The following is a 15,779-nucleotide window of genomic DNA, read 5'->3' as shown; positions in this document are numbered from 1 at the left end:
CAATTACCCCATGTAAGAATCAAACCCTGCACTTTATGATTGCAAGGCAAACACCTTAACCATTATGCCAACCTCCCACTAACAGCCTGAAACACTAGAGCTTCTTTATGTTCAAATAACCATTAGAAAGGTCCTGTACCATATATTAGCTAGCTACAGAACTCCCTCTATGACCCAAGAAAGCCACAATGCCTATTTACAAGAACTTAAATCACTCAGTATTAAACCTAGTACCACTTTCCTAGGTGATCTAAACTATCCATCTACAGAATGAAAAACTTACACCACCACTAGTGAACAAGCACATTGATTCTGTGACTTTGTCTATACAAATGCCTTGAAATAGTTAGAGTAGTAGGGGAAATAACATTGTGGATCTTACTCTTACGAATATGAAAACATCTTGCACCATCGCTTGCATATCTTCACCATTTGTTAGGTCTGACCATAAAGCAGTCTTCTTCAAAATAAAACTGAAACCAGAGATCCCTACCACCCAAGTTACCTCTAAAAATTTCTTTAAAACAAACTATTTACTCATAAGTAATACATTGGCAAGCTTCAAATCCCCAACAAACCCAGTTAACTCCAATGCATATGCAGAAATAACCATGGATCTACGTTCACACATCGAATGATAAAATCTCCGAACAGCTATCCATTGAATGCAATGCACTGAAGTGAATTTCAGCAAATGTGCAGATCATCAAAGTTGTAACACAGGGAATTTCATTGGTCGGCCAACACTCCGACCATTAGTCAAACTGCAGTACTTAAAACCCACAGAGGTGGGGCGGCTATGTCCCCCACACCCCCAACAATATATACCGACTCTGAGACTGAACTACAGTGGGGAAAAGGGCAAAGTTACTTACATTTGCCCAGTGACAAAATTCCCTGTGTTACAAATTCGATGATGTAGCATGTTCGCTAAAATGCATTTTGATGTATTGCGATCGATGGATAGCCTTTCGGGAATTTTATCATTCAATGTGTGAAGATAGACCCTTCCACCACACTATGCCAGCATGTATTTTGCTGCATAGATGCAGCTGTACCCTATAGGAACAAGTGCTGTGCAAATCCCAGAAACAAATTCACAGGTGGAACCATGATATCAACAAGCTTTATAATAAAAGAAAAGGAATTTTGACCAAAAGCGAGAAGAGTAGTTCCCAGAATGTTAGAGCCGTTGTCAATGGAATAAACAAATAATTCAGGAACTTAATGAAAGCCACCAAAGCCAAGTTTAAAGCTAAAATAGCTTGCCAAGTCAAAGACAATTTCAAGGTGTTTTTACTTATGTTCATAATTTCAAAACCGCAATTCAGCAATGTGCTGAGCTGATTGTGAATGATGTTACCTACACTGAGACTTAACATATAAGCAAACCTACTGTTGATAAATTTAGCTCTAACTTTATCTGTCTCTACCCTCCATCTTTCCCCTCCAGCTATCATACAAGACCAAGTCCTGAAAGTGCTATCTAAAACTAAAATACTGCATCACACATATACACATCTATAAAACATGTATACATTTTATACCAACAGAAAAAAATTATTTCATAAAATGTCATAAGTAAGACAAGGTAAGAATGAAAATAAATTATTCATGAGTGAGATATAATAACCATGGTACATAATGCACAGGACAAGCACACAAGGATCAACAATTAAAACTATATATATATACACACACACACACACACACACACACACACACACACACACACACACACACACACACACACACACACACACACACACACACACACACACACATATATATATATATATATATATACACACACATACACACACACACACACACACACACACACACACACACACACACACACACACACACACACACACACACACACACACACACACACCTATAAAATCTGTACAGTTTAACAGATAGAACAGAACCACACTGAGATATAAAGTGCAGTTGAAATTGCATAATGTGGCCTGCTGGGATTAGGTATACATAAGTGAAGTCATAGCACAGACCTGCCAGGGACTGTGCTGCATAACAAAGCCATGCATTTGCTAAAATTGCATTCTCCAAGCAAATGAGTAAACCATGCTATGACAGGTCATGTGGCTGGGGCCAGTGGCATGCATTTTGAATGCTAGACAAAAGTAGCTCCACGTGTGTGTTACATAGGTACAGTTGAGAGCCCATATGAGAGCTACACAGCAAAGTGGCAACTGTTTTTGTTTTATAAATGGGAAGGGAATAGGGTGATCACACAGACAAAAAGTGGCTGACATCACAGTTAGTGACCAAAAGGTTGGAGCGAAGAGTTAAGTGACTCTGCTAGTCACATGAAGATTCACTCCAAGCTGTCAAAAATGGTATCAAGTTACCAGTCCAGCTCATCCCTGACCAGCTGCCACATCTCCGACTGTATGACCCAGGAGTGACCCTCTGTGCCACTCCCAGATGAGGAGCCTGCACCACCCACTGGATAAGCAGTATCAGAGGTTTCCAATGAGCTCTCCAGCTTGCCTTCCACAGGATGATCTTAATCACCCTACACAGAGGCCAGTCTTGGGACTGCGAGAACCAGAAACTGATGTGATGACTAGTGCCAGGCACAGCAGCTCTGCAGTACTATTTTCTGTTCCATGGTTGATGCTGCAGAAAACATGAATATAAATTGGGAGAAACACAACAGCAAAGAAACATTATAAAAAAAAAAGAAATTATATCAGAAAGAAAGAGAACAGGACACAAATAGCATTGGTCAGTGTAATGTGGTATACTTTATTAAGTTAGGCCCTGGAAAGAGAAAAAAAAAGTCAGGAGAACACTGTTTATATAAATAGCTGGGGAACACTTTATGGTAAGACTACGGATAACAATGGGGGATATGACTGGCTGTGCCCCTATCACCTGTGTGTAGGGCAGTGGGACACAGTATGTATGGTAGCCAATCTGTATGTTCAATGGACAGCAAAGTAAATTTAAAATATGGTATTTTATGGACAAGAGGGGTATGCAGTAGCATATTTGCTGTTTAAAAAATACAGTGTAGTACTTCACAGTGTGAGATGCTGGTAGCTGGAGATACAAAATATTTTTTTCTTTCTGGGTGGGAATATGCTATGTGATTATGGCAGATACCAGGTAGATCTGACTATGTAGTAACCCATTTTCTGCAGAGGCCCAAGGAGAAAAGCTCCAAAGTATTACAAAACATTTTAAGAATGATAATAAAACATTTCAACAGTGTGTCACTTTCCAATACAGAAAATATACGTCAATGCATGCAACATTGCTAAAGTCAGATTGTATTGCTTTAGTCTGCGATAATGTTATGACAAAAATTCCACGTTATTATGTGCATTTTACATAAGAAACATAAAGACAGAGAGGGGGGCACTTTGGCAGCTGATATCTCATGAACTGGCAAGTGCCAAAAAATGTAAGTGGAACGGAGTCCTAAAAAGTAAAAAAAACTAAACGGAAGTTACCTTCTCTTTCTTTTCTTTCATGAAATTTTCTGTCCCTCCCTGCCTGTCAGCCATGAACCACCTCCAATGAATCTTGTACCCATTAATTCCACCATGCTTGGGAAAAGACGTGACTACTGGGAGTTGTCATTAAGACAGTCATAAGGATATTTTTGGCCCACTGTAATGCTTTCCCGTTCAGAATGTTTCATCCCAAGGGCACATATTTCTCAGGAAGTTATGTAGCAGACCTAGTCCTGGCTTCTGCCCCCACCCAGATAGTGCTCCTCATGTTTAAAGGTAGACCCTAAGCATTTCCAGGCAGGAGGACAATGTGAATTTACACAATTTATTGTATACAAGGGTGCCATATATGTCCAAACAAATCTACCTAATTCAGTCCTCTGGAATTAAAAGGTACACAGCCATCAAAAGTTCTAATACAAGAATTCACCCATAATCCTTTAAAAGTCCTATACTAGATGTATGTAGGTTTTCTTCACTAGATTTCTCAAGATTTCAGAGATTTTTCATTAAACTGTATATGTCACTTCTCATCGCACTGATGAAAATTTCCAGTTCTTTTTTTTTTTAAACAAAAAAAAAATCTTTATGTAAAACAAAACAACCAATGGAATAACGCACTAGCTGAAGATAAAAACGTGTTTTATTACCAAACAAATAAAATAGGTAAGCGGTTTCACTTTTGCTTCATCAGACCATATACACAGAGAGAAGAGCAACCTTTACTTATAGGCAATCCAATTACTAAGCAACCAATCACATGCTAAGGGTCACAGTTAAAGGAGAAAGACATAATAAAACAACTTATGTAAAATTGTATACATATCTGCAGAAACTGCATACAGAAAAAATGCATACAAAGAGAAATTCAACATGCAGAAAAACATCAATGTCATAAAACAACCACATAGAGACAAAAATATAAAAACAAAACTAAGCAAAAAATATAAAAAAGTCTTTTAACTCCTAAGACTGCGTCCCCTCAGAATGGGTCTCAGTGGGACTTTCTCGTTAAGCCCACTACCCTGATCAGCTCTCAGTCTTATCATTCATCTAACTGCCCTGGTTTCGGTTAGATTCCTGATGTCACCACCTCTAATGCTGGGATAAATTCTGTCCATAACCATGAACCTGAAGGTGTGTCTGTTGTTAGTATTGATCACATGTTTAGAGAGGGCACTGGTGGTAGAGGAACAGCATATGCTATATGTGTTCTCTAATTCTATCCCTCAAGGTTCTATCAGTTTTCCCAACATAAAATGTTTTGCAGAGCATGCAATAAGCAAGATAGACGACATGCGTAGTCATACAGGTAGCCCCTATCCTAAAACTAAACCGATGACCAGTGTTAGTGTGCTCAAAGCATCCACTTCTGTCTATGAAACTGCAAAAGGTTGCAATTACCACAGGGTGTCGTAGTCTATTCAATTCCACTCACATCATGCTTGTAACTGTCCGGATAGCACAGCAACCTCTTCAAGTTCTTCTTGTTCTTGCAAAGGAATCTAGGTGTGTCACCTACTATTCTTTTGATAGTGGGGTCAGTGGTTAACAAGCCCCAGTGTTTCCTAATGATGTTCATAGTCATTCTGGAATCTGTGGTATAGCTAAGTGGAACAGAAATGCTGGCAGGTACAACAGGTAATGGACGTGCATTGTCCCCATCATATTCAGAAAAATATGGTTTTGCTATTTTGGCCCGGGGGGGTGGTTAATACTGCATCAACCTCTCCTTCCTTATAACCTCTATCCCTTAGCCTACCCCTTAGCTGAGTAAGTTCCTGATTGAAACCTTCTTCTGCCCCATTTACGCTAGAGGCTCAAAGCCCCTGTCCCTTCACTATGTTTCTAAACACATGAGGAGGATGCATACTGCGTCTGTGGAGCAAAGAGTTCCTATAACACGGCTTTCCAGAGACTTCAAACTGGGCAATGTTTTCACTTGGCCCAGAAATAACAATGGCCAACACAATGACTCATGTGTAACCCCTGGGCATAGATATAATAACAGGAATGTTGAGTCACGTACAGATGCAGCAGGGCACCCAAACAGTAACAGCACTACACCTGCACCTAGCAGTTCTTTGAACCCTTGCAGTGCTGTTCTTCATAGAGAACTTGAGAATACTGTAACTGACAATTCTATTGATACCTATCCAGATGTATCCAAGCCTATGTGTATCCAAGCCCGATTAAATTAAGGGAGCAAATGGGTTACGGGGTGCGATAACCCTGGTCCTGGGGAATGATGTTCAGAGGAAAATTCGTAATAATCAGAACATTAGCTTGGAGCAGAAATGCCGGGTCCAGCAGCAACTCCATTTGCTTCCCTTTACCCACTACCAAGGCACAACAACCCAGCAGAGACTGGTCACAGAGTACAGGGAGAACAAAAAGGAAACTACCAGTAGAGCAGAGTATGAACCAGTCACTGAAAAAGATGTGGAGGGACACAGCAACTTAAATGTGTGGAATTTGTCTCAGAGATCCCTCACTCCCTCTGATCTGAGTGTACTGGGTAGGGATCTCTCTTTTATACCAACACAGCATGGTGACTTGATTGACAATATTTTAGAGATTAAAATGTTTGCAAGAAATGTGTCACTAAAGATACAGTTTGGTGACACGACCAGTATGAATTCTGTGAATATGAACATGTTTAAGAAACCTAGCTTATATATGCCTACACCACACCCTCTGTTGGAAGTCTTTATTAAGCTTATTGAAAATGATTTGCATGAAGCTTTTAATAATAACAGAGGTAGCTATAGTAATAACTTAACTTCTGTGGAGAAATTGGCATTGAAAACACTGTGTCACGATGACACCATAGCCATCAGGCCAGCTGACAAAGGCGGCTCCATTGTAGTTATGGTTAGGCATGACTACTTTCAATCTATGAAAGAGATGTTGGGTGACATTGAACATTATAATGTTGTTACTAAAAGTGATATACATTTTCTTAAACTAAGAATAGACAATATATTAATGGAATGCTTGAATGATAAGAAAATCAATTATGAACTGTATAGTTATTTTTTTGGTCAATGAGCCCCTGGTCCCTGTTATACAGGATTTGCCTAAAGTTCACAAGGATAGCCTTAAACCACCAATGAGGCCAGTAGTGGCTGGTTGGGGTTGGGTTACCAAACTCTTCTTCATTTTTGTATAGAAACACTTGTGTCCCATTCTGGATAAGAATCAAATAGTGCTCAAGGATTCCAAATGATTCCTTCAGAACCTGTTTGACTTTATTAAGACACAGCTCCTTAGTAGGAGGTATTTTCTAGTGACGATGGACACACAGTCCCTCTTTACAATGATTCCTAACTGCACTGGGCTGACATATGTTGAGAGATATCTTAACAAGTACAACAGTTATGACCAAGCCCTACTTGAGTTATTACAACTCAGTATAAGATTAGTCTTTGAGAACGTTTTTGTGTTTGATGGAATCTACTACTAACAAAAGGATGGCATAGCGATGGGCATGTCCATTGCCAACAGCTATGTCAACATGGTTATGGCATGCTGGGAGGAGGAATGTCTTTTCCCCACTTCTATCTTTCAACAGTATATTCCTTTTTAACATAGATTTGTAGATGATTTGTTTTTTATTTGGAGAGGTGGGGTTGAGGACATGACTGAGTTCTATCATGACCTAAATCTGACAACCAGCTTTTTGAAGTTTTCTTTGATATATTCAGAGACATGGATTGAATTCCTAGATATACTTATAAACAGACAAGCAGATGGGTCATTGTGCACAGGAATTTATAGAAAGCCCTGTTATAGTTACTCTTTGCTCCACAGACGTAGTATGCACCGTCCTCATTTGTTTAGAAACATAGTGAAGGGACAGGGGCTTCAAGCCTCTAGATTAAATGGGGCAGAAGAAGGTTTCAATCAGGAACTTACTCAGCTAAGGGGTAGGCTAATGGATAGAGGTTATAAGGAAGGAGAGGTTGATGTGGTACTAACCACCATTCCCTCCCCTTAGGGCCAATATAGTGAAACCATATTTTTCTGAATACGATGGGGACAATGCATGTCCATTACCTGTTGTACCTGCCAGCATTTCTGTTCCACTTAGCTATACCACTGAATTCCAGAATGACTATGAACATCATTAGGAAACACTGGTGATTATTAACCACTGACCCCAGTATCAAAAGAATTGTAGGGGACACACCTAGATTCCTTTACAAGAACAAGAAGAACATGAAGAGTTTGTTGTGCTAGCCGGAAAGTTACAAGCATGATGTGGGTGGGACTGAAGGGACTACGGCAAACAGTGGTAATTGCAATATTATGCAGTTTCATAGACAAAAGTGGTTGCTTTAAGCACCCTGACACTGGTCATAGGTTTAGTTTTAGGATAGGGACTACCTGTATGACTACGCATGCCATCTCTCTTGCTTATTGCACGCTCTGTAAAGCATTTTATGTTAGGAAAACTGATAGAACCTTGAGGGATAGAATTAGAGAACACTTATATAGCATATGCTGTGCCTCTACCACCAGTGCCCTTTCTAAACATGTGATCAATACTAAAAACAGACACACCTTCAGGTTCATGGTTATTGACAGAATTTATCTCAGCATTAGAGGTGGTGACATCAGGAATCTAACCGAAACCAGGAAGGTTAGATGGATGATAAGACTGAGAGCTGATCAGGGTGCTTAACGAGAAAGTCCCACTGAGACCCATTCTGAAGGGACATAGTCTTAGGAGTTAAAAGACTTTTTTTATATTTTCTGCTTATTTATGTTTTTATATTTTGTCTCTGTGTTTGTTTTATGATATTGATGTTTTTCTGTATGTTGAATTTTTCTTTGTATGCATTTTTTCTGTGTGCAGTTTCTGCAGATATGTATACAATTTTACATAAGCTGTGGTTTTATTATGTCTTTCGCCTTTAACTGTGACCCTTAGCATGTTATTGGTTGCTTAGTAATTGGATTGCCTATAAGTAAAGGCTGCTCTTCTTTCTGTGTATATGGTCTGATAAAGCAAAAATGAAAGTGCTTACCTATTTTATTTGTGTGGTAATAAAACAAGTTTTTATCTTCAGCTAGTGTATTATTCCATTGGTCATTTTGTTTTACATTTGGATTTTGCTTTTCCAATGGCATATTTATCCCAGTCTGTGCACATTTCTTCAAAAAAATCTTTATTGAATTATTATCATGTATACCATAAGCAACCATACATTTATATAAATGAAAACAAACTGTATTGACATATTTTCAGTTGCAAACATTATATATCAAATATAAACTTCTATACAGTCCTTGTCAGTTGAACATTACATAGCTCATTCAATTCCTGCCTTCCCTTAAACTACATTCTTCCTCCAAAACATTATTCTGCAAGTATTGTTGCCACAATTCCCACTTTTTTCTATGTAATTTTCTCTATCCTTTCTTAAGATCCAACTCCCAGAGATTTTATCTCTTCTACTATACTCACTACTTCTAATACATTGGTTTAGACTTTGGTTTCCATTTTCTAGTAATTGCTTTTTGGCAGTCAACAGAATTAAGCAATGGAAGGTCTTACTATGTCTAGGCAATTCAGATTCTGTATCACATCTCAAAAAAAAAAAATTCCTTGGTTATACCAGTTTGCTCACCCACTATTTCTGACAGAGTAGCCTGTAGGGAATTTTTGAAGCATGCCAACTCATTACAGTCTCCAAAAATATGTTCCCAATTACCTCTTTCTTCCCCATCAGACCTCCAACATTTGCAAACTACCCAAGGAAAAATTATTTGCAGTCTGCTTGGGGTATAAAAATCTTAAATCTTCTAGACTTTGTTTCATGTTTGGGAGCCATATGGTTTACTATCAATATTTCGCCGTGCAATTGCACGGCTATGAAGTATTCGAACAACATATGTTCGAACACTTCATAGTTCGGCAGGTTATGTGAGCGAACGTTATCATTGCGAATGGACTGTGCAGTCGCAATAATAACATTCGCTCATGTAAGGGGATCGCGGTACAGTGCGGTTGGGGAAATACATCCCTTTCCTCACTATAGTGCGATCTCGGAGTTGGAATATTAAGTTGGGGGGTGGGGGGTGCAGGGGGGCTTGCCCCCCTGCATAGATGTGAGTTTAAGCTAGTTAGGTAGGGAGTTAAGGGAAGGGTGGGAGTGCTGTTAATTGTCAAAAATGTCGCGGGCGACATTTTCAACAATTAACAGCTGTTTTCGACATTAGGTACATACGGAAATGTTCATTTCCGATGTTAAAAGTCGAACTTTCGTACACTTTTTTTTTTTTTCGATTTTTTGATAGTAAACCGAGCCATACATATATCCTCCCATTGTTTCTGTTTAAACTGTTTATCTAATCTCTCTTCAAATCCTTTCTAATCTTCTGATTGATTCCTATAGTTATCATACACTATTTTATATGCCCTTCTAATTATCCCATTTTTAACAGCAGCTTCTGTTCTTAATTCAACTAAAATTTCTATCAGTGATGATCTTTCACTTAGGCTCTCTCAATTTCTTTCTCTTTCCTGTACTCTGATATCAATCCTTGATAGGAAAGGCAGTCTCTAGCCTGCATTCCAAATGTATTCTTGGCATCATCCCATTCTATTACCTTTCCCTCTGAAACTGAATGCTCCCAATACCTTCATTCCTTTACCAGTTTTCTCCAGTAAATTACAGCCCCCTCTTGCCTATTTTCTGTACCCCTAATTGCAGTTATCCCTATTGGCAGAATCTCCTTTCTCCATTCCCCTGTTGGTTTACGTTCCTAGAATACTTTCTACTACTGTATGAATATAATATTTTGTATGACTATTGTTATTCTCCATAAGGATCTGCACCAAAAATTCTCACCTCTCCTTATTTCATGAGTTTCACCCTGTGTCATCATCATCCCTTTCCAAGTTGAATTATAGGTTTATTCTTGTGCTATGTATAGGAGCCTTAACTTTGTAGCTCTGAAATACCCCTTGAAATTGGGTAATCCCAATCTACTTTGTTCTATTTAAAGAATCAGTTTATCCCACTTGACTCTTGCCATCTTTCCCTCCCAGAAAAAATCATTCAACTCTTGATTACTTGCTCTCAACAACTGCTATGATTGATAAAAATATGTCTGACCTGAGTATAAAATTAAAGGATAACAAAAATAAAAGCACAAAGGTCCCACCGGTTCTAAAACTTGACAAGCTTTTAATAAATAAACGTACGAACAAACATGCACGGGGCCGCATAACTAGTTAGCATGGCGAACGAGACTCCGCCTTTTATTAAAAGCTTGTCAAGTTTTAGAACCGGTGGGACCTTTGTGCTTTTATTTTTGTTATTAGTTTACAAGAAGCACTTTCCGTTTTTTTGGTTTTGGTATAAAATTAAAGGGACTAAAAACATTTTCACTGCTTGTATCTTGCTATCCATATCCATAAAATAGAGCTTCTAGTTTATTTGTTTTTGTATTATCTTTTGTTTAGTTTATTCCCACATATCCTTAACTGCCATAACAGAATCCTTTTTAACCCACATGCCTAAGTATTTCATTTTATCATGTCCTCATAAATATGGGTATTGCTAAACCAATTTGTATGTGCGTAAATGGTTTACAGCTATTGCCTTAGCTTTCATTAAAATTGTATCCCGAAAAGACTTGAAACTGTCTCAGAATATTCCACAACACTGGAATGTCCTTTACTAGTTTTATCAGATACAAAATAATATTATCTGCAAATAAAGACAACTTTTCTTGATTACCATACCATTTATATCCTTGAATTTCTGAGCCTCTTATTTTCTTCATCAATGGTTCTAAATATAGAGCAGATAACAAAGGGGAAAGACGATACCCCTGCCTGGATTCTCAGTACAAACAGAACTTATCAGAGAGGAAATCCCCACTTTAATTTTCACCTCTAATCCCTCATATAGCCCCCTAATCAATCTTATTATTGTATAAGTCAATGCAGATGGTTCCATTGTACTACTCATAAAATCCCAGCTTATTCTGCTGGATGCCTTCTCTGCATCATGACCCACCAACAGTGATATTTTCTTGCATTCTGCTTCTCTCTGGATCATCATTGTCCTATTAATGTTGTCAGACATTTTCCTCCCCTCCACCAAACTACAATGATCCATTGATCCATATCTATTAATTTTGGCAACATCATTGCCATTCTTTTAACCATTATAGACATAAACATTTTATAATCATGGTTCATTATCAAAATGGACCTATATGAAGCTGCATCTGATTGCTCTTTACCATCTTTGGGTATTACAGGAACCACAGCTTTCTTCCAGGATGTTGGTACTTTTCCTCCTTTTAAAATACTTTTAAACAAAACCTTCCAGATCTTTATTACTTTCTTCCCTCCTACCTTCCAAACTTCCACAGGAATACCATTTATTCCTGGGAATTTCCTGTAGATTGGTTATACATGATCATTTTTATCTTTTATCATGTTCTTCTATCCTATTAATAATTGAGCCTCATCTGTCTCTAACCTTGGCATATTTAATTCTTCTATAAATATTTCTATTTGTACCTTTTCTTGATTCCCACATTTATCTGCTTTATATAGATGTTCTTAAAATTTCCAAAATATTTCTAATACATGATCTCTTGTTATCTTCCTTGCTATAGTCTACCTACACTTGGAAACAAACCTTTCTACTTTCTGTTGCCTAAGTTGTTGTGCTATAAGTCTTTGTGCTCTTAAGTTAAACAGTTGCTTAACTACAATCTTTCAAAACTTGTGCATATTATCCAGATACCCCCTTATTTTCTCTTTAGCACTATGCACTTGTGCCTGTTCTTGTTCTGTGAGATTCCCCTTATTCTGCAATACTTTAACATTTGTCAGTCCCTCTAAATAATTCTTGTTACTTATTAGCCATATCTCTTTTTATTTTATTTCTACCCTTTTTTAAACTCCACTTTCATTTTATCCCACTCTCTAGCTATATTTTCTAAAGAAATGTCTACCTTCCCTAATAACTCCTAAATAATTTCTACTCCCTATTCCTTAAATTCCTCTTTGTTTAACAGATAGGGAGGGAAGTGCCAGTGTCTCATTTTTATTTCATTACCCTGCACTATTGCTGCGTGATCTGAAATAGTTATTGGATGTGTATCAAAACTTTCAATTAAATGCACATGTTCCTGTGAAATATAATTCCTGTCTAGCCTAGCCCCATTTTTGTACCTTGGGGAACAATATGTAAATTCTCTCAGAGCTCCTACTACTGAATTCACATCTTACATACTAAATATTTTCATAACTTTCTTCAAAAACCTGCCTTCTTTTGTTATATTTTCCCTTTTAGGGCCCCCAGATGCATCCTCACTGTTGCAAATAAAATTCCTGCCCTGACTTATAAGTAGTATACTCTGGTGAAAGCTGATAATTTCTCCAGAATTTTCTTAAGCTCCACTATAGCAGTTTTAGGTGGAATATAAATGCATGCCAGCATAATCCTCCTCCCTTGCTATACTACTACAAATCTACTATTATTATCTGTTTTCCTCTTCTATCTCTATTGGAGCTCCTTTAACAATTAATTTAAGTATTTGCATTTTCCTTTTTCCAAGATATTCTACTGAATAATCATCCTGAAATCTTTTCTTTATCAAATTCACATGCTCATTCCTTTCCAAATCTGTCTCCTGTAGCATAGCTATTTGCAGTCTGCATTTCTTAATAGAGTTCAGTACTCTTTCATTTTTGTATATACAAGTTAGACCATTCGCATTCAAAGATAATATGGAAATCATTGCCATTATTATTCCCATCTGTTATGTATAACAGCTTTTTTAACTGCCTAGTTTCAACTTTTGTGTTACATACATACATTAATGTTTAGCAAGTTGATCTTTTATATAATTGTTTCTTGTCATATCCATTTGAACCTATGTCATGTCTTACAAGACTTTTTGTTTTAATGAAAACTCTAGAAAAATACACTCCAGAATGCCCCATAAACTATTAACTTAATACAAACACACAAAACTATGTACATCTTCAAATAATGAAGTTTAACCTTCATAATAGGGACAATTATCCCAGATTGACAGCTACACTCACATGCTTTAATTTACCTATAATTAAGGTTAGCATTGTTAAGACACATGGTGTAGCCTGTGCTTCTACTTATAGTAAGTGTTGTCTGTTTTTGTCTTATCTTTATTCCTCTCTCAGATGTAGAAACAACTTGAATGCTTTCAGAAAACTTTCCCTAGGATTTAATAAAATTTGTGTAGGCATAGTGTAGCGCCTACATGGAAGGATACCATGTTTGTTTACCTGGTTCCCTATTGGCAGCGTGACATGCATATTAATCATGGTGCATTGCTGAGGGAGAGCCGAGGAACATGTTTATTGGATCAGCATAGGGGTTGTAGTGCTAACTGTGTCCGCAGATGAGTAAGACACTCCCTGCACTGTCCAATTGTATCATTCCAATGTAATTTAAAAAAAACAAAAAAGTATGTTTGCATGGCACGGCGTGGAGTTCAGCAATGTTAAGCTGTGCCAAGACATCTGCCAGACATCTAAAAATAGAAACTGTATGCATTTAATTAGTTATTTAAATGTCATATTTAAGTGTAGCTGAGTGGGTTTGAGCTGTGCGGAGCAGTGCTCAGCAGTGCTTATACATAGCTCATAGTTATATGTAAAAGTATAGCAAAATTCAACCTATCCATGTAGCTAAATGGGTAGTGTTATGGTCTCATGTGTAGTAAGTCCAGGGTTCGAATGCATCGAAGGGAAAGTGAGCATTAATTTTTAAAATACAAATTATAGGAATTTATTTTAAATTATGGCTTGCTGCACTCAGCTATCTCTGCTAAGTTCTGCTAAGACCTGCTAAGCATTGTATAAACACGATAATGGCTCGGCATGTTTATGCACTGCTTAGCTTAGCTTGTCTGGTTTTCGCACTGCTCAGCTGAGCTGTACTGGTTTGTGTGGTGCTAAATGTTCTGACACATTTTTAAATATTGCCCAATGGTGTTAAAGGGCAGGAAAACAGGCTATATTAAGCAGAATAGGTGGGAATACTGCATAATCCATTGGAGTTCTGACTTTGAGGATACAATGGCAGGCATTGGAGAGAGTTCACGCTTTTCTGGGCAGCATTGGAGCATTCAGGAGTCCAGGGTCATGGTTGGGCTCCTTGTCAGAAACCATGATGACCGGCTGCTACAGGGAGGGTTCCAGGGCTCAGAATGTAAGGCGGAAGCCTAGGACCAGCTGGCATGTGAACTCACCAGTGTGACAGGTATCCCCCACACAGGTGAGCAGGTATGTCACCACCATGATAACCTGAAGTGATGAAAGGGGGATCTCTTGGAGACCTGGGTCCGAGAAGCTCGGCCAGGGAATGCTCCACAAGTATGGAAGTAACTTTACCTCTGTTTCACTTATGTGTAATCTGAATGTCTGCTAAACTGGTATGCATAATGTTGTGTTTCTCTCCCAACAGCTGCAGAGGAGACAGCTTGCAACATCAAGGCGTGTAATAAAAACATGAAACAATACCAAAAACTGCATGAAAGTTTATACAATAAAGTCTGTAGTGCAATAAGTGTGGAAGTAGAGCTTTTTTGCAAGAAATGAATTATGACAACTGTTCTGCAATAACACATGAAGCAATACCAATAACACCAAGGTAAATTGTGAACATCAAGATTGTCGTGTTTTAGCCACTACAGTACACCTGTATGCATTCAGGCTGTGAGGTAAGGTGTTGCAGTGAAGTATAAAACTGTAATAGCTGTAGACTGCAAATATAATGGCTGATAAATGTATTGTTTAATACATATAGTATACTGTTCAAGGCTGATTCTAGGCCAGTATTGTGCACATAATGCTCTGTCATCCACAAACAGCAGGTAAGCAAGGTATATGGGTGAGGTAGCCCATTCCATGATATGATATGATATTGCTTATTGACGTCACAGATATTTCAACCCAATAACATTAAATTGTGTATGCCTGAAGTCTATATAGTAATGTATATGCCTAATATCTCTGTCATGCTAGTAGTTCATGCATGTGTATTCTACTGTCATTGCAGTCTAGTATAAAACTGTAGTACTAATAACAGGTCATATTTTGGTTCCAGGTGAGCTCTAGGCAAATATCAGCCAGTCAGTAGTCAGCAGTGATTCAGTAACTCAGTTTGTTAAATGCTCTGTCTGTAGTATATTTTACCACACACAGACCAGGGTTCAAATCCAGTGCTATGTAGCACTAAATATTACAGTATTAATCATGTAATG

This window comes from Protopterus annectens, chromosome 2.part0 (assembly GCF_019279795.1).
Source record: "Protopterus annectens isolate FY-2018-M chromosome 2.part0, PAN1.0, whole genome shotgun sequence".
Lineage (NCBI taxonomy): Eukaryota > Metazoa > Chordata > Ceratodontiformes > Protopteridae > Protopterus > Protopterus annectens.
Note: the sequence above shows the minus strand (reverse complement) of the source record.